The following is a 20,449-nucleotide window of genomic DNA, read 5'->3' on the forward strand; positions in this document are numbered from 1 at the left end:
GTATCGCGGGATATTTCAGCGTTTCGCTTTGCGGTCGCTCGTCGAAATACTCGGGTCGGGCTGCTTTTTACCCGCGGGATCGTTAATTAACTCCTATCGTTCTGACTGGAACAGATGCTACCGTGTAAAATGCGATCTCCTGCCGGATGTATATCTCCTCGCCTCTGCAACTCACGAAAACACTTTTACGGCCCCGTGGCTTGAATGGCTAATCAAGCGGCATCTATCCTCTTCATTTTTATGCCCCGCTTATACCACGCGCCACTGTATCTCAATTCCTGCTCCCGAAACTGATCTACCTGTCACTTACTGTCGCAATTGAATGGATAATTTCGAAAGGGTTTGTCAAAAACTAATTTTACAGGAAGTGAAATACATGTTTAACCTCCAAACAATAAATGTTAGAACAATCAAACTCAGCTGTATTATTCATCGATTGAGTAGCTTGTGTTCAGTGGAATTTCATTGATTTTAAAAATTGTTAAGGTCGTGAAATTCTTGTTTTTATTTCGACTTGTCCCCTTTTCAAAATTATCGATTCAATTGGGGGTGGCTTCCTAGATTGTAGAGTTTCGCTGTGTCTGGGGTTGGATATCTTTAAGAAAACACAAAAATTGATTAACTGAGAAAATAATCTATTCAAGAGTTGGTTAAGAGAGTTCCCTGACTCTTTCCTCCCGAGGAAGCTGATGCAAAGCTCAACGCAGAGGGCGCCACTAGCGCATGTATCTATGTTGACTGCTGATTTAAAAATTAAAATGTCCAACAAATAGAGAAAATTATAAAATATAAAATATTTGAAAATTTTTACCGCTAAAGTTGACTTCGAATATCATTTTTTTTCTTTTACCAGATTTGACGGCTTTATAACCTAAAAGATGCAAATTTATTTTTAATATCTACATAATTAATAATAGCTAATAACAATAATAATTACAGATACATGCGCTTATGATAGAAATAGAAATTACGAAGTAAAATAAGATAATTTAACTACATCTAAAACACCGATGACAGGTGGTACATGCACTGGTGGCGCCATGGGTGGGAAAAAGTTGAATCAACTTCCCCATTGAATCACCATTATAAGTCAAATGGTTGAAATTTACTTGATCATAACTGTCACTGAAGACATCTGCCTATAAATATGATAAAAGAACTTTTATCATAATTCTTAATCCTTAATAATTCTTATGAATAACTCTTAACCGATCTTTAATCTTAAACAATCTCTCGACCTTTTCCACGTTACGCACCTTCAAAAGCTTCTTTATCCCTACGCTACTCTCGGAAACACTTATTCCTTGATCATACAGATGCTCTGTGTTGGTAAACGCATGCGATGGGTACATGATATTCCTTTAACCTGACTCTTTTGCGCGCTGCGAATGGGGATGCAGTAAGGGAAACTTGAAAAGCTGCCGCTGCACAAATGTACAGTGAATCCGAAGTTATCGGCGCAGCCAGAAACTTGATCACCGAGTTTCAGGCACAAAGAACTGCGTGCCAAAACCCATCTGACACCCGGTGCAATATTATACTTTACAATCGTGCCAATTATTTTCCACCTGTTAGCCATCAATTGAACGTATCTGGAAAACGGGTGTTCATTCCTACCATCGTTGAATTTCAAAAGGACAAGCAATAGAGTCGGAAATTAAGGGGTATTCCGGTTTGCGCGCCGAGAAATTAAGCGATTTTCGGGAATTTAATGGGAAGAAATGAAATATAGTAATGTTATAAAACTTTTTGCTATTTATTAAACTACATTTCAACAATGAGTAGAAAATCTGAAAGTAATAAAATTAATGTTTTTAAAATGCTTTCAAAAGCGATCTTCAAGACATATTTGAAAAGTGATGCGTCGCTGGCGTAGGTGATCCCAGGTGTTAGACTTATCAGAATCAAAAATCGAAACGGATTCTTGATCTATATGACGTCTTGATCGTCCGGACTACAATTAATGATTTATCTTCAAAATTAACAAGATGGCGGATGAAAATGTTGCCCGGTTTGTTTGTTTTTGCTATTTTTGTCTGCCATCTTGTTAATTAAAATGTTTATTCATTAAAATTTATAAAAAATTCCGTTACTTCATCCAGCGTTGTTCCCAGTCGCCCTGAGTAATGATCGTTGCTAAAACAATCGTGAGATATTTTATGCATCCCGCAGCGAGTCGCCTCTGTGGAAACTATCGTCGAACTTGTAGCCCTGTATGACACAAACGAAGTGAATTCGAACGCTCGTCGTTGCGCCAACAGATCCCTGTCTATTTGCCGAGGTAGCGGCCGGCGAGGATATTGAGCGTTCCAGGCTGACAAGATTAAACGTTATAATTCAAATGCGCAGTTCAGCTATAGTCGATTGTCTTCCGCCGTGCTTCATCTTCCACACCCCACGCATTGTCTTCGTCATTTTTTCCCACTTCGTGCTGTCGCGAGGAGCTCCCTTCGGTCTTTAAAGAACATATCCAGCTCCGCAGGCCCGTGCGTCACTCGCGCGCATTGTGCTCAGAGCCCTCTGGAAGGTTAACGTACGTCCGTCGTTTGTCCCGAGCCTTTGGCGCACTATTTCACAGACGAGCTGCCGCAGACATTGTAGACATCGTAGACGTTCCAACGACGCGCAATTATTATCCTCAAAGTCGACGACGGGGCTGTATATGTTCGGTGGACGGCGTGAAAGTAAGTTGTTGTTAGTCGCGGTTGTTTGATGTCGTTGTTTCGTTTGGAAAAGCTTGGTGTCATGTTCCAGCCCCACCATGGCATCGGGAGACTGTTTGTTAGTGCTCGGCGGCGCGACTAGAGGGATTTAATCTTCCAAACTCCTTCTCGCAAAGTCCTATGTCCAGTCTCGTTCGTGTATATACAAAAAGTTCCAAAGTTTACTCATCTCCCTCTCGGTGTCCATGCGTCAAGGACAGGATTCGTCGGCTGTAGCCCTACTGATGAGTCTGGTTGACGCTTCCAAGACTAAGCGCACGGGGACCGAGAGGAATAAACTTGGCACTTGTATATATATACGAACGAGACTGGAACTGATGACTTGCGAGAAGGATTTTGGAAGATTAGACCTCTGGTGGCGCTAGCGGACACTAACAAGGAGAGTATTTTAGGTGTCCGCCTCCGATCATTTTGATTTTTGGATATGTTATAGAGGACCGAAAAATAAGAAATACGTGTTTTTTTATTTTTCCCCGTTTTCATATTTGGGGGTGAAAACTGCGTTCAAAGTTAGGGTTGAAAAATCATTTTTGTGGATTTTTGAAAATCTGGTGAGTCAGTCATATTTCGCATTCAAAGACACAAAATTCGTCCATTGACACTATTCCCCTATCTCTAATAGTTCTCGAGATATTTCACAAAAATGATTTTTCAACCCTAACTTTGAACGCAGTTTTCACCCCCCAAATATGAAAACGGGGAAAAATAAAAAACACGTATTTCTTACTTTTCGGTCCTCTATAACATATCCAAAAATCAAAATGATCGGAGGCGGACACCTACAATATTCTCCTTGTAAGAGTCGCGATCCCATGGTGGAACTGGGACACATAACCCTAAGAAATATTTGGTATTGGTACCTAGCAGTGATATTCTGAATCGAATAAAGATTTTTGCAGAGATAAGGGACACTAGGATAACGAAGATAAGCAAGAATGAAAGATTACTGAAGTTTTTGCGCGAAGTAGTGTACCGAGTGGTACTGGTGTCTCTGGTGCGCATGCCCAAGCGCGGGGCGGTATATTTGACTAAAGATATCCCTGTCTGTGAAGCAATGAAGCGATGTTTAAGGCTGGGTGTGCTTTGAAATCGTGAGTTTGTCATGCGGGGATCGGATTTCAGGCAAAATTTGCGCAATGTCGTGTTTTAGTTTCGAACGATGGAAGATAGAAAGCGTGCGAACCGGAGTGGTATAAAGTGAAAACAGTTCAACCTGGTGGCGATGAAATGTTCTTCGACTATGTAAGCGCGAGGAGGAAGCGTCTGGCGTGGAAAAATACTCGGGAAAATTGAAAGGAGGTCGGAGGTGGCTAGGCGGTGCTTCGAATTCTGATATGTTCCAAGTATTTCTGGATAAGTTATTTTTTATAACGTTATGTCACTAGATCCCCTGGTACCCTAGATTCTAACAGCTTCGAATATTAATCTTGTCATTTCTACTTTGCCGGTCCGAAAAGAGGCCTATTTTCATGAATTTTTTTCAGAAACTATTGTACGGATTTTAATATATTTTTTTTTGATAAATATTTATTATTCCTAGCTGTGTAGAATAGTATTTTTGATATTTCCAAAATATAATTACAAATGGGTGGATTTAAATCACAATGTTTGTGTCTCAGTGAGAACTATCGTTTCCTATCCTTTCCAAATAGCATCCACAATTTCATTTTCATTTTGAAGCCCATCCACCCATCGCATGCAAGAGGCCATGTCTTCACATATTCCAAACTTGTGTTCGAGCCGTTTCTGATGCCAAGGGACAAGTCTGCTTCCCGTCTTAATGAACTACTTTCCCTAGTCTAATCAAGCACAGTCCTTACCCCGAACGAGTCTAGTTCGTAGTCGACTCCATCATACTTCGAATCCAGCCAAACCTTAGGACTCCGACAGAAGTCACTTCAGACTCTTGGAGACGCTCCAGTCTCCAAGTCTTGGAAGTTCAGTGGTCGAGACAAAGATACAGAATAATACAAACTCTTCTGCGAAGTATAACAGTAACAGATTTTGCCACAAAAATAATAGATTCGCTGACACTACATTAGACGCATTGTGCTATTTAAAAATAAATTTTAAAACCAAAAAGTAATGTTTCGCTTTGTACAAATGTTGTATTAAATAAATAAATTTACCAATTATATTTAATATCTATTTTTTCATTTACACAAGTTTTGTATAAATTAGACAAGAATAATCATTTAGTTAAAGTTTTCTTGTGTTTTTGATCAATATTATTAACAATATTCCAAAAATATAATTTTTGCAAATTTTTTTTTCAATTTCGCAAGAATTCTCGAGATTTCTCAAGAAATATGATCTCATTTCTGATTTCACGAGAAACAAAAAATATCGAGAAATCAGGAACACTAGTTGCAAAATGATTAAAAAATTTAGCTAATTTCGATATTTCAACTTTTGACGTGGGCCATTTTGTTAATTCTTCATCAATCCAATTAAATCTAGTTCGGAATATAGCGACAGCCATACTGGTTACAAATCTTTTTGGTTTCTCTGTTTCGGATACATGGTTCCTCCAAAATCGAACGCGTGGTGTCCTTTTTTTGCAGCGCATATTACACCCAGCTATTTCTGTGAAAGCAGGCATTAGAAAAATATGTATTTTTTTTTTAATAAATAAAAAAAACTTCAATTTAGTAAACACATTTTTTTTGTGATCAAAAAAGGTCCAAACAACGGTAATTTTTTTTTAGGGCATTACAATAGAAAGGCCCCTTCAAATAAACTTGATTATATTGGAAGAATAAATAGCAAGGAAGCTTACTTGCTGACTTCCCTTCGTATATCGTGCGGTTGGATATTCGCAAATTTCGTAAACTGCGACTGGGTTTCTTCGTCTCCATTCATTGCCACCGTGGAAGCATCCACTCGTTGTTCAGACTCCAGGGGATTAAGTAATCAGAGTGAGTTGACGCCTGACTACTGGCTGCAAGTAGTAGCGGCTAAGTTTAGTCAGACCACGCGACGCAGTGGAGCCAAGTAGTACGAGCTCGCTATTCTCCGCCCCCATCAGTGGTACTAGCCACTTTTCGTCAGCCAGTAGTACAAACCTGAGCTGGTACCACAAAGAATCAACCATCCTCGTCTAATTGTAGTTGTGCAAGGTTTTTAAATGTTTCTTTACAGAACTCTAATGCCCATCTCGTTCGAAATTTTTACTTCGTGACGTATTTGCAAACAGATTAATTTTATTAAGAACATGCCCTCCACAATTCCCTGCCTTCGTTAAATCTCTCTATATGTAGATTAACCTAAAGCAATCAAAGTCCACAGTAATCTGCCATGCAAGTATGAAACGACAAAAAGTGTTTCGAATATCCTCAAATTCTTCGATGAAATTGTACTTCTAAATCAACTGGAGCTAATAATGGTTCATTCCAAATGGTGTTTCCAGCACGCGGTCCCGGCCTTATTTTGAGGATCAGCAGTTTGGGGGAAGAGTGAAAAGCCCAGTTTATCCGGGAGTCCGAGTTTTATTCCCGGCCGTTTAGTTGTTTGCGCCTACGAGGAGCGCCGTGCCCCCTAAAAAATTCATCGGCAAACATCATGAATTGTTGAAAAAGCAAGTGCAACCGTGGACGCTGCCACTCCGCCACGCATATAGATATTTTTCAAAGGGATAGACGCGGGAGGTAGCGCTAGTAAATCAGCCGGAGTTTGAAAACAAAAGCTGCTTCGCCAGCTTTTCCCCTCTCGCGAACGGAATATCAAACAGCTGGATACTCGTCGGCAAATATTTCACATCGTTTCCTCCGGAGTTATAGCATCCTAGCGTGCAGTAAAGCGCTATTTCCCAAGAAGGGTCGCACGCATGCTTGCTACAAAAAAGGATATGTTTAATCCCAAGCTTTCTGTGCTCTGAAGCTGCTGTGCCCCCGGGCGGAATAATCGTTGACGGTTTATGTTGCCAGGCATCTGTCCAAGGGAATTAAAATTTGTATTTTGTTGGTGTAAAGTTTATTTACGAAGTAATGAGTGGGTTTTGGGGAGTGTTGATGGAATTTTGGGGGATTTTTTAAAAGAAAAGTCGAATTCGAATTTTGCAAATAATGGCTCCATTCTAGTTCATAGGAGAATCACGTTCGTATAGATTATGAAGAATTTTGCGGATTTTGTTTCGGATAACTACGACAGCCAGAATCATGTCCGTCAGCAAGGAACGTTTTCTCAAACCTCTATTACTACTATCACTGTAACTTTGAGCAGAATTATTATTATTATTATTATTAATGCATAAAAAGTTTGAGCACGTTCGTCGAATGTTAATTAATAAACGTACAAAGTTTGAAATTATAGTACTGAACACTTTTCATTTAAAAAAATTCCCCCAAATTTGCCTTATTTTCAGAGCGTCAAACTGGGGAGGCTCCTTAAGGGGTTATACCTAGTCAGGCGGCCGAAAAGAGGCGAATATTTGTGAATTTTTTTTGAAGAAGCGGAGGCGTATATTTTTACAGAACTTTTTGCGTTTAACAGAGCAACATTTAAAGAACATTTGGTAATTTTCTCGTAGAAAAATATTTACGTTTATAATAAAATAACAGGCGACATCCAAGAAGCATTTTTAAAAATTTGCTTTCGCGGTGAGCACTGCCATTCGTAACCAGATTATCTAAAATCAAAGAACAAAAAAGATTTCGTTGGTATATTAATGTATCCTCAGGTTGACGGAGCGGATTTTCCGAAATATTAATTTAAAACAAAATGGCGGCTATTTAAAGTTGAAATCCTGATTTTTTCCTGCAAAAATTACGCGAAAAAATCAGGATTTCAACTTTAAATAGCTGCCATGTTGTTTTAACTTAATATTTCGGAAAATTCTCTCCGTCAACCTGAGGATACATTGATATACTAACGAAATCTTTTTTGTTTTTTGATTTTAGATAATCTGGTTACGAATGGCAGTGCTCACCGCGAAAGCAAATTTTTAAAAATGCTTCTTGGATGTCGCTTGTTATTTTATTATAAACTTAAATATTTTTCTACGAAAAAATTACCAAATGTTCTTTAAATGTTGCTCTTTTAAACGCAAAAAGTTCTGTAAAAATATACGCTTCCGCTTCTTCAAAAAAAATTCACAAATATTCGCCTCTTTTCGACCGCCTGACTAGGCATAACCCCTTAAATCAGTGTTAACTTTCAAGCTCTTTCGTATTTACCAAAAGAGCATATGCGTATCAATTGCCAATAAGATGTGTAACTTTGTCGACATTATTTATTACACACTAGATATATTTAAAAAATTAGTTATGGAAACTTTGTAATCTCGCGATAGGTAATGTGAACTATTTCGGACTATCGCGTTAATCATCCCCTTGCCATTTGTATAAATTTGTTTCTTCGCTAAAGGGTATTGCCAGTTACTAAACTAAAAGTAATAATAATGATAGAAGTTTCCCTATCTGTGATTACGGTCCCACAAAATTTCCACAATAATAAAAAACTCAACCACGCCATTATGCTGCACCTAAGAGCATCATCCAAAACTGCAACAGAACTACAAACTACTTAACAGAGCAAAATAGTGCCCATAGCCTTAGCCAGGCTTAAAAGGATGCCTCCACCCTTACAGAATAGCTTCAAAGCTGCAACGAAGCTCGCGGCAACTTTGCAGTTCGAAAGTTTCATTTTCTCCCCCACCCGCCGCGCCCCTTTCAACCAGACAAACACCATACAAGAAAATTCCACAGCTGGAGCGATATTTTTCTGAGCGAACATCCGCAGAACAACAACGGCCATCATTCAAAGGGGGATCATCTCCAGCAAGAGTCGTCCGCCGTAAGAAGCACTTATTAGCGGCCGCTAATGGCAAAGAAAAAGCAGGCGGAGGAGGCTCACGAGTCAAGGAACAAGTGTGCCGGGGGAATGAAACGTCCCCTTGCCGGAGAAACGGGGATCTCATGCGTGGATGCATGAGAACGCTTGCGAGCAACTAATCCCCCGGTGGTCGTGGCTTCTTCGGCTGTTAGTTCCCCGGAAGAAGGAACACGGGAGTCAGCAACGCGCGTTAACCCCCGTCGACGCGGTGGGATCGATTGCGTCGCGCACGAACAGACTGTGCGGACGAAGTAAAGACCGCGTGCAGGCTCTGCGAGCTGGGTTGCGTTCATAAGGCGTACGCACCGTTACTGGTCCAGGCATCTGCTTCGTTAGATGTACATTTCTATCCCCACTGCCCCTTTTGTAGTCGTTGCGGCGAGTCAGAGGGACTGAGAATGAGCGACGGATGATAAATTAGTGAAAGAAGACAGCGAAGAACAAAGGCGAGCTGAATATTAAATCGTGTAAAAATATCACTTTTTCGGAGAATTAATTACAAGGAAATGAATAGAAATTGTAACTTTGGGGAGAATTAATTACAAGCGAATGAATACAAATTGTGACTAGTACTTTTGGGTAATGTTTAAATAATATAAACTGTATCTTTTTTTTATTTTTATAATATATACATATATGTAACGGCGCTATAGTCGTCTGATGTGTGGGCGTTTTTTTTGTGGTTATGCAGCGATTGCAAAAAAAAAACGGAGTTTCGGATCGACTTGAAATTTTTACAGCATGTTCAGAATATATTCCTTTCTGTATTGAATCTCGTCATTAAAGTGTAAAAATTCTAGTTTCTGAGATAAAAAATGAAACAGCCATATGTGTACCCCGAAAATCGACATTTATTGTAATAACCCTGTTCTAGTCGTTATTTTAATAATTTCAGTTCAACTTCATTTTTCCAAGTTCAGACCGAAATTATATATTCTAAGAGAAACACATCCGAAGGAAACCGTTGTATCTTTATTTTTAAGCTCAATATCAGGTCAAAATCAGACACTTTTTTCTAAAATACTGCATAATCCGCCTCGTGTGGCGCCATTTGTAAAATAGCTATGTTTGACAAAAAAATATTTATTAACTCTACATGATAGTAATAAACATTTTATAAAAGGAGAAGTCTCTGCTTGCACTCGTCTCCTTGTAATTAATTCGAAAAAAATACTTGATTTTTGAGCGATCCGACTGCTTGGTTCTCTTAATGAATAATTTCCCTTTCCAGAAGCAACGATGTCATTCAATTATCGTTGCAATTCGAACAAATCGAAATGGTCGAAAGCTGTCATTAGTAGGTCGCATCTGTTTTGAATGCCCGCGGTCGCGCGGTGGCCGCGAAAGTTTCCATTTAGAGGCACGCGCGCGTGCGGCACGCTCGGTAAATATCACGGATTGTTTGTAAATCGGGGCATATTGGAGCGTTTCCCTCGAATCCAATGGCACTTAATTGAAGCTGGGCAAACGGAAATATTAAACTACGTTCGCCAGATATTACATCCAGCGAATTCATCGCGGTTTTGTCCTCCGCAGAGACCTCCTTTCTTCGTTCTCCATGCTTCAACGAACGCATTTTCATTTGTTGCAGATGATTCGGCGAGCAGGAGGAGCATAGGGATCCTGAGTCACGTGGAGTTATGCCAAGATTTCAGCTTAGGGACCACTTGGCGCAACCCATCGGTGAGTAAACATTCCTCTGATCGTTGCAATGTTATATAATATTTCTTAAAAATTAGTCCTCTTTGGGGCGGGATATTACCCTCTTAGCAATTTTCTCAACTCCCTTTCATTTGGCCATTTTTATGTCCCGAGTTGCCGAACCCTGGCCTATAGATAGCCATCGTGTTTGCAATACATTAGTCCAGAGGTGACTAACTGGTGGCTCCCGGAGCCACCGGGGGCTCTCAGCTTTGCTGCTACGCTGAACGGCTCCCCTCCATACCTACCAGACTCTGACCATCGCAGTAGATTCCTCCTTCTTTCCTTCTCTTTCGACTGCGATCGTCAGAGTCTGGTAGGTATGGAGGGGGCCGTTCAGCGTGGCAACAAGGCGGAGGTGCCTCCGGTGGCCCACGAGTCAACCCTGCATTAGTCCACTAACTCTTAAGTACCTTACGAGTCAGTACACAATGTCCTTCTTTATCGCAAGGTTCGTCACCTTCCATAGAGCTTACCTTGAACAGTTTTCTCTCAAATCGTCTGGGCTTCTTCAGTTATTGATATCTAGTAACTCACAATTAATTGTCTCAAGTGAGCCAAGTGAAAATATCATTTCATGCTTGAAGCAATATTACGAGAAAATGTCCTTTGTCCTGTAAATGTAAAAATTAAAAATCCCACTGAAACTCAACAGTTTGGCAGCCAAGGATCTCCCACAAACTTCACACCCGCGCACTTTTACGTGGCGTAGTTAACAGCTCTGAAAGCAAGGTCAATAAAGTCGGTTTTATGTTGATTGCGAAGCAGCAGAAACGTACCTCGTTCACCGTGGCAATAAAGCGCGAGCGAGACTGCCTTGGCGATAAATTAATCGCCGGCTGGGTATCTGCGTTTCGACCTTTGACCGTAAATCGCGAAGAAATCAAAGCCACCCAAGCCAGTGCACGCGTGTTGCATCGGTTTACACGTTTCCTCGCTTTTTAATCGCCACTGCGAATTACCAGCTTGACAGGTGTCTTCCACCGCGGAGGGCAAAGAGGAACGCGCTCGTATTGAAATTAATTGCGTCCCCACGGCGAATTATTTATTGTGCGTCGATGAAATTGCTCGGGGAGGCCGCTTTCCCTCAGACACGTTGCTTTTTAACGAAAAAATAACTCAGCTTTCAAAACTTTTTCTTAATCCCTTATAATAACGCACTATAATCGATTCATATAGCAGCTTATCCTTCAAACACTAATTATTATGTCGTTAAATTTAACGAAGAGGAAGTTGAGAAGGGAAAGAGATTTTTTTATTTGCCAATTAGCGCACCATTGGCTTATTAAGAGATTTGAGGAATTCTCCAAGACTGATGTCAGCATCATTTCGTTTCCACGATTTCCGCGATTTTTTTATTAAAATTCACCGAGTTATTAAATTTTAATATTAAGGTCTAAAAATTTACAGAAATATTGAACAGGAAAAAATTGCCTGTCGTGTGATACACCTCGTGTGACCACGAAGGGTTAAAGGTACTCGTGTTTTTATCACAGAGCTGTAGCTTTTTATTCAAGACTAGCTGTACCCGGCCACGCGTTGCGGTGGCTCTGTTTTTCAAAAAATCATGTTTTTACCTGTCACAGGTGTGACATCCATATAATAGTAGGTATATAAAAACACGCGCGTGTTCGAATGCAACGTTGTGTAAAAATTTCAAAGCAATCGGTGAAGAACTTGCGGAGATTTAAGATTTTGAACAAACATTTGAACATTTACATTTTTATTTGTATAGATTACATCTAAAAAAACAATAAATTTATTTATCATCTTAAAATATGTACAAATCCATACCAAAAAGACTATTTACCCTATTACAGTGTTACAGTTTTCTTTAAAAAAAATCTTAAATTTTTTAAGCGATTAATTAGTACTTTCTTACCTCGTTTCTCCTTTCCGTAATAATTTAAAATCGAATCATCATCGGGCGTTTACTTTTGGCGAATGGAAAGAAAAAGCAGCGTCACGTTCGCCCAAGTAATTAACACGAAAGAACTATGTTCTGAAAAAGTCACGCCGATTATGACCGAGGAAGAAGTGATACGCGTAGATCCCCATCGCGCAGGAATTATAAAAACGAAATGTAGTTATTCATGAGGATTCTAGTGATTTGCATATAAATTCGCGGTTTAAATTTAAGATCAGCTGCGCGGCGAATTACTGCGCGCGCACACGTGTCGCGGAGATTATCAGCAATCAAGGGGCACGGCGAGGAAAGGAGAAAAACGTTCGTCACTGGTACTAACGCCATCATGATCGCGAGGAAGTGAGGAAGAGTAATTGGAGTAGATTTCTCAGGTGAGAGGGGGATTACACCCTCCCGTATATCGAGTTATACCTTCCACGCGATAAGACACTTTACGCCACCCTTATTATGACGCCATTCAATGAATTTAAATAACACTTCTTACTTAGATGCATTTACCTTCTTACTTACAATCTCAACGAGGATTAATCTGCAGAAAGAAAGTGTTCACTTGTTAAAGACAGCTTGGTTCATCCGTAAAACTATAGGCAGGTACCGAAAGTTGCTAGACTCGTCGAGTTTAATAATTTATTATGGATCGGCGGGTGAACTTATGTCTTAAAGAAAACGGTGGACACTTTCCACTGTCTTCCATTCCACCACAACAAATTATTATTAAACTCCGAGTCCGGGAACTTCTGATATACGCTGTAGATCCCCATAGCGACACTAGCAACAGCACTATTTATTTTCTGCCGCAGCTCCCTTTCATCCCGATGCTTTCTGCACGGAACAGCGGCCATGCGTCTCGGGCCAGGGGTTCGTTCGGAATTTGATCCGCGTGGACGGTTAAAGTATTCGCGATGGCGCCGGTCGGCCGTAATCGCGCAAATGAACGAAACGACCGCGCGAATTCAATCATGAAATCGTAAATGTTTGAATAGAGGAGCGGAGGATCGATCCTGGCGGCGGTGTGACTCCGATGCCGCCGTATCGCATGATTATCGCGGCACCAAAACCCTCCGATGTCGGGGATCGATCGAATAAATTATTTCGTTCTGTTTGCTCCGTCCCTTCGCCCGCTCCCCCCTGCCGCCCGTCATACCGCCATTCGGAGCAATAAATTCCGGCGCTAATTACCCCGATCGGGCGTCGTTCTTCTGCCCGTTCTGAACGTCGATGCCGCGTCCCATAAAACTGAACACCCTAATTTATCGTTTCGACGCTCGTTAGTCCCTCTCGCGTTTTTATTCCTCCGCGTCGCGATGATTAGTGTCCCGGGATGCGCAGGATCTGACCTGGTTATAGCTGTGCCGAGCGCTAGTGAGCCTTGTGGGAGGAGTCAAGAGGAGAGGTGGAAAGAAGGGAGTGGCTTTTTTCGTTAGGTCAATGGTAATGAATCGGTAATTCCTCGAATTAGGAATTTACGCTGTGGAGTGGAGGGGACAGCGTCTCCCTCACTTTTGTGTCTCGCGCTGGGGCATGCGCAGTGGAGCCCTCGCTGTTACTTGGGGTCCAGTGTTGCCAGTAGTAGGGACCTCATGCCGTAGTAGGTAATAGTGGTGGAGGAATCCTCGAATGTACAGAGCTGTATATACCAATACAACTTGTGCACACTGTGCGAGGATTCCCCCTCTACTACTCCCTACTACGTCACTGAGTCGTATTAGTATACAGGGTGAGGTCACCTAGCACTTAAACCTAAAATATTTCCATTGTTTTTAACGATACGAGATGCTTCAGAGGGGCAATTTTTACGATGGGGAAGATTTTTTTCTCAAGGTCATACTTCTAAAATTTCAAGTACATCGACGTTTTTCTTAAATGGAAGGGCGTATTTTCATTAGTGTACCGTTATAGGCAATAGAATGACAAATTCAACCATGTGCCTATAATATGTTGAGTTTCAAATGACCATGAGATGCGAGGATTCCCCCTCCACTACTTCCTACGACGTCATGTGATCCTTACTCCTGGCAACTCTGTTTGGTAAACCTACTGAATACCACCTTGTAGCTTGCACCTTTGTATTACAGCTGCAGTGTGCTTCCGATCGCCTAAAGCATCTCCAATCCTTTCTCAGAGAGACTAGCTATCATCTTCTAACATCTTCTCTGTATCGCAACTCCCATTGACGATTAGGGCTTCAGTAGTGGCTCAGGAGATCCATCCGAGTTGGCCTTTGACGCGCGACACGCCATCATTGAGTCGGCATAATTAATTTAAGGCGGAAAACAGCCGTATTGACAGGAGAAGCATATGGGGTAGGTGGTAACGCGCACCGACAACCCGCTTACACTGAATTAATTACGGTCGTGCATAATTTCAGATCTTCGCACCCTCGGCTCTCCCTCTCCTTCGGCGTGCGTGTTCGCATCAGCAATTGCAATTGCAGGGCTGTCCAGCGGTTTGCAATTGCGTTCTGATCGGGACGGTCTAACCTAACCTAATTCAGCATCTCGAATTAAATAATCCAACAAACATAACCTCACATAACCTTAAAGAATCGAAATGAATTAAGCACAAGTTACATATTACCTTCACGCATTTCCTTGGTATTTTCGACTCCTTCCGCAGGAGACAGTCTACCCTAACCTCACTATCTCCGATTAAATAATCCAGCAACATAATCTCACATAACCTTAAAAACAAAATAAATCTAACGCAAGTTATACATTCACGCATTCCCTTGGTATTTTCGACGCCTCCCGCGAGGGACAATCTAACCTAACCTCGCCATAATCCCCTCACCATCCGGCAACATAACCACACATTACTTTAAAGAAACAAAATAACTTAAACACAAGTTACACATTATCCTCGCGCATTCCCTCGTTATTTTTGACGCCTCCAGCGTCGAAAACTCGATACCCGATCCCCTTTACCTCGAAGCACGAGCTCCAGAGGCGAAGGCGATTTTCGTATTCCACGACGGTCTCCAGTTCCCAGAAAGTTACACCACCGCCGATAAATTCTTACCAGACGTTCCAGGAAGCTTTCAAATGTATCGATTACACACAAACCGTGCCGATATCGACGTAGTCGTCCCATTCACCGGGGGCTTCCTGGTGGTACCGTGAATTCGTTAGCGCGACAGAACGACGGACGCGATGGATGTGCTGCTGCGAGGTCGGGGGCTCCCGGAATTTACGAAACCCCCTCCCGTTAAATTGCACTTGCCTAGGTGTCGTTCACATCTCCGGCGGTGGGGGAGAGGCGCTAAATTCTGGTCGTTGGCGTTACAAATGGAGCATAGTCGCGCCCGAGCGTTGCACGAGATTTCGCTAAATACGTGTGCCTATTATACGAAATACAGGCTGGCAGCATATGGCACCGGTATGGTAGGCCTCCGCACAGTTAACCCGTCTGGGCATCGTTCATTCTGCCAGCCGGCCTGGCGTTTGCTATGCCGCACTATCTGCAAATATTTAAATCTTCGATCAATCATGGCGGCGAGATGCGCGCCAGGCTACCCGAAAAGCGTACCGCTTGTGATAGGTACATCTGCATGGTTGAAAAAGGGAGTAAAGGTACTTAGAATTTCTTGGTTTGTTGGTAAATTAGCTCCTCTGGTTGGTGATAGAAGATACTGTTGATGCGGTGTAGTTTGGTGCTGAGGGTGTTTGGTGAATTGTCAGGCTTGATATGGAGATGGTATTGATACAGTGTATTTAGTATAATTGTTTGTGTTAAGGAAAGTTTTTTTACTTAAGTACTATGGAGCTGTTTTACTTAACTATGGAACATAAAAAACTATTAAATTTGTATTGAAACAAGTTTTTAACATCTACAGGAAAATGGGACAGCACGTGGTAACATAAAAGTGGTGTTTACACCCTGAAGAACAGAAAAGTAGCAGAAAATGATAATAACCTCAATATTTGTATTGAGGTTTCTTACAGATCTGCAAAGTTCCAAGAAAATCAGAATTTTTCAATTACCGAAATTCCCCAGTTAATGACAAGAATACATGCAGTCATGCACACGCACTAGTTTACATTACAGCAATCTGGAATTCTCAAAATTTCGAATAACGAATAAAAATTAAAAAAATTATTCGTCATTCGTTCGTTAACCCGAGTTAACTTTATTCAAAGCATGGCGAATAATTTATTGAATTTTTATTCGTTATTTGAAATTTCATTTAAATAAAAATTTTGCCCATCTCTGCTGCAGAATCTGGTGCTGAATAGGTTGCAACGATTGCAGAGCCTCCTAATTAAACTACGCTACTTGTTACAAATATAAGTTTTTTTTTATATACGAAACGTGTAAAAAGGTAATCCAGTTTCTCCCAACACAGATTATATACAGTGGATACATTCCCAGTGAGAAAAATGGAGAGGTGGAGGAAAAGAAAGCGATAGAAAGAACTTCTCAATGAGGTCTACAAACAGTGTGACGACAGAGACCGGAGATGTTCGATTTATTTTCTTAACCGTAACCACAAGGGGATACAAAGTAACTTCCTCTATGCTTTCTTTACTCCAGTTACCGCTGTTTTGTTTCGAGCCGGGTAATTCAACGTGGAGCTTCAGCGGCAGAAAATCCCAGTAATGGAATATGAAGCTGTTATGGTAGCACGAATCCTTACGAGGACGAGAAATCGCAGAAGCTCGTCCCATCCCCCGTATCGGGTTCCATTTCTCTGCTCGATTTTACGGGGGTGCAATGGGACTCCGCTTAACCCACTCGGGGCTCTTTTTCACAGAGAGAAAAATGAATTTCGTTAATCCTCCAGAGGTGTACAAAGGAGTTTCATTACGGCAGTCTCTGGAACAATTAGATAGCCAGAGATTCGTTTCCTGTTCCACGGATTTAGGTTTCGTTGTTTATCCATCCAGGTGGCTTTCGACCCTGGGCTTTGTTTGCGTGACGCTTCGTAAATCGCACGATAAAATTGCGAGTGTTAAATATTTTGGGTGATGGAATTTCAGCGATTTTTCCTTCCTAGAATAAAAAGTTGTAATATTTTCTATAAACAGTCAAGGAGACGAAATAACATATCGAAAATCATCAAGATCGCTTAAACTCCTAAAACTTCTTTATACGCTATACTAAATTCGAGAATTGCAATCACAATGAGTGAGCAAGAAGGATCCGCCTACTGCGCATGGTCAGCCAGGAGCCGGAGAAGTGGGCGGAGCCACCGACCGCTCCGCCCCATCAACAATTCAATAGCTATATACATCCATAACTTACTCCACTTTCATCTGTCTTCCGTAGGACACCTCCATCACTCAACCACCACTCCATTGACGGAACAAGAAGATTCCTCCCCTAAAAACTTTTTCTCCTAGCCCTCGCCCTCTACTAGTCAACTGAAACAAAAGGGAAACGTGCCCGTTCCCCGCTTTCCAACTTAAACACTCTCCTACGTCACTGTTCAGTGTTCACGCGCCATAGACCTAATCCACCAGAGATTTCCGCGAGCTGGTGGGACAATTTCCCTGACACTGGCGAAAGCCAGCAGCGACGAACAACGTCGCGCACGCTGATAGCAGGCGTAGGCGGTTTTTTTGCCGCATTAGCCGTTGCACACTCCAAAGGAGGGACTAAACGGCGTGGCCCTCTCCCCCAAATTACAATGCGGCCACGTCGTATCGCCGTGAGGGTTTAACGGGGCGTAACGACGTCGACTGCACGATTCAGCCGCGAAAACCGCACGAACACTCGGCACGCGCCGCCAATGATTACGGTGGAGGGACCGTTGGACGAGCAGAAAACGGACAGCGGAAAATATAAGGCTGTAAGTGACGGGCGTTTAACCAGTGGCCCTCTGAGTCCACGCCCCCCCTCCATGTACCGCGCACTTCCCGACGAACGTAAGAAACAACGTTCCGCTTTGTGGAGCGACATGATCAACTTTGCAACGAACCACCCGTCCACTGGAACTAACGCTTTTGTGACGCTGTTCTTTTTAGATATTGCGTCTGTCACTTGCGCTATTCGGTCGGTGGTAAGGTGGCAACGATTCACTGGACAGGTAGATTTCGTGGAAAGAGAACGTTTGAGATGGAGGTCTCTGAGCTCGAGTACTGGGTGGTTTTTCGCAGTGGGTTTAGCAGGAGCTATCTTCGACTTTCTTTTGGGAATAAAGCTACCACCCTTCAGAAGTCTTATTGTTCTAAATAGTATGATATGGCGACCGATGTGTATAGGTGTACCGAGCGATAGGGAGCTTTGTGGGTGGAGCTACGTAAAGTGGGCGGAGCTATCGTCGCCTTTCTCTTGGGAACAAAGTTACCACCCTTCTGGAGTCTTGTGGATCTAAATAACATGATATAACAACCGTTTTTTAGGGGGAGCTAACAGGTCTTTAAAGAGAAGTGGGCGGAGTTATCGACTCCCTGTACTCCGCAGTAAGAATCTTGTGGTGATCGGGATGGGTGTTCAGTTGGTAGAGAGCAGAAACCTTCTACCCTTTCTACATCCTTCTTTTAACTCTTACAAACTGCACTATTGCTTGGTAAACCTACAATCCTATAATATGTATAATATAAAGAAGATTTTTCTTAGGACTTAAAAACTGTATACCTCAAAGAGCGACTAGAATAGTTTCTATGAGCTTTATTAACCAGTTGAGTTTACGCGCGACCTATACTTTTGAAACATCCTGTACAATAACTTCCCACCAAGTATGTACACGCGGCGTGTCTGGTAATCGAAATGAAGGAATAGCACACTAGTAAGGACGTATACAGCGGATGTTTGATAATCAATATCGCCCGGTATAATTGTTGTAGCGGCGAGGGTTGGAAATTAGGCACTAAATGGCAAGGTACACGAGCGTGATGTTCGACGAGATAACAAGACCCTCGATCACAGCACGCATTTGACAACAACGATAACGCCCCGCGCGTAAATTCATAGCGCGTTAACGACGTTCGGACACCCCTCGAAACAACATCCGAGCGATTTCCAAGCTCTATCGGTGTCGAAGGCGTTGTTGTTCTACGCACACCCGTTGCTAGAACCAACACCTATATAGAACTAATCGAACTGTGCCGTACATTAACCTCCAAAGAGTTTCACGAGCCAATTACTTTGAAAACGCAAACTTCCTTTTACTCCCACTGAGATAGTTGTAACACATACAGTCACCGAGTAGCCACTGAGAAACAGAAGAAAAAGAGTATAGCTAACCGCCGATTAGCGGGAGATCCGACGGTGAGACGAGGGCGGAACACTGCAATGAATAAATTATTCCCAACACTACATAGAAGGTTGAAAAATATCAAACTAGTCCCATGAAAACCCTCGTCACGAGCAACACCTGCCCACGACCACCACCAACATCACCTTCAGCGCGCATAATTACTCCCGAATTAAAAGAGGAACAGAATCCAGTTACCAATTAGTCGGCAGAAGCTGGTCGGCGCGGTTGGAATTCTATCGGCCACCACGAATCGCTGCCTCTCAACCAGCCAGCTCGTCCAGATCCGCGATTGAGCGCGGATCCTGGCTTGTTCCGCGCGTTCGATTGCAGGTTGAAACGCGGCGTGCTCGCTCCACAATTGCTTGGAAGGTACACGCGGACGCAACGAACCCAGCCAGGGAACTTCGCTGGGGAAACCGCAAACACGGGACGCGGATTCTGTTAACGTTGCGGATCCACGGACACCCGGGCACGGACAGGGTAAAATATACAGAGCCTGTCAGTGGCAACGGTTTAAGCCGTCTCGCGCGAGCAGAACGTGATCTTGCTACTACGGAGACGCGTTAACCGCGCGAAATTTTCGCTAATATCGCGTAACTCATTCCGAGCAGTGGTTTTCGCGGCGCGAATTTATGCCCGGGTACTGTCACTTATTTGGAAATACACCTCGCCACTCTGCGTCGCTGGGACCGCGGTTGTAGCGGGCAGAAACGCGGGTACGACCTGTGCTGGTGGATCGCGCAAAATCACGTTACCACTGGGGCGTTGGCTCGTTAAGACTTTATTTCGCAGACGTGTCTCGCGTGGAATTGACGGGCGGTTGGTGTTGCGTAAAATTTGCACCTCGAAGCGTGGAAGGGGCACGGAGATGTGGGTTTTTAGGGGATTTTGTTGTTTGTTTTTATTGTTTTCCTGTGTTTTAAGCAGGATGGCGTTTCAAGCTTATTTTTGCTTATATTGCCCAACGAACTATAGTCCCATTTTTTTATCCCTCCTCTCTCCTTCGGGTCCCAGCAGCAGCAGCGCACCGAGAGAAAGGTGGTCTCCCATCTTTCCCCAGTACACCGC

The 20,449-nt window shown here is 42.5% G+C and overlaps 2 protein-coding genes across 2 annotated transcripts in view; one reads left to right on the forward strand and one right to left on the reverse strand.

The window, feature by feature from the left end:
- The window catches only part of LOC143375552 (uncharacterized), a 295,354-nt gene that overhangs the window by 81,174 nt on the left and 193,731 nt on the right, over positions 1-20,449 (forward strand). The window contains exon 2 of the mRNA XM_076824783.1: positions 10,147-10,238. The gene's annotated coding sequence lies outside the window, so the exon portion shown is untranslated. The remainder of the gene's footprint in view (positions 1-10,146; positions 10,239-20,449) is intronic.
- The window catches only part of LOC143375522 (uncharacterized), a 464,206-nt gene that overhangs the window by 24,914 nt on the left and 418,843 nt on the right, over positions 1-20,449 (reverse strand). The window lies entirely within an intron of this gene.

Source organism: Andrena cerasifolii, chromosome 1 (genome assembly GCF_050908995.1).
Source record: "Andrena cerasifolii isolate SP2316 chromosome 1, iyAndCera1_principal, whole genome shotgun sequence".
Classification (NCBI taxonomy): Eukaryota; Metazoa; Arthropoda; class Insecta; order Hymenoptera; family Andrenidae; genus Andrena; species Andrena cerasifolii.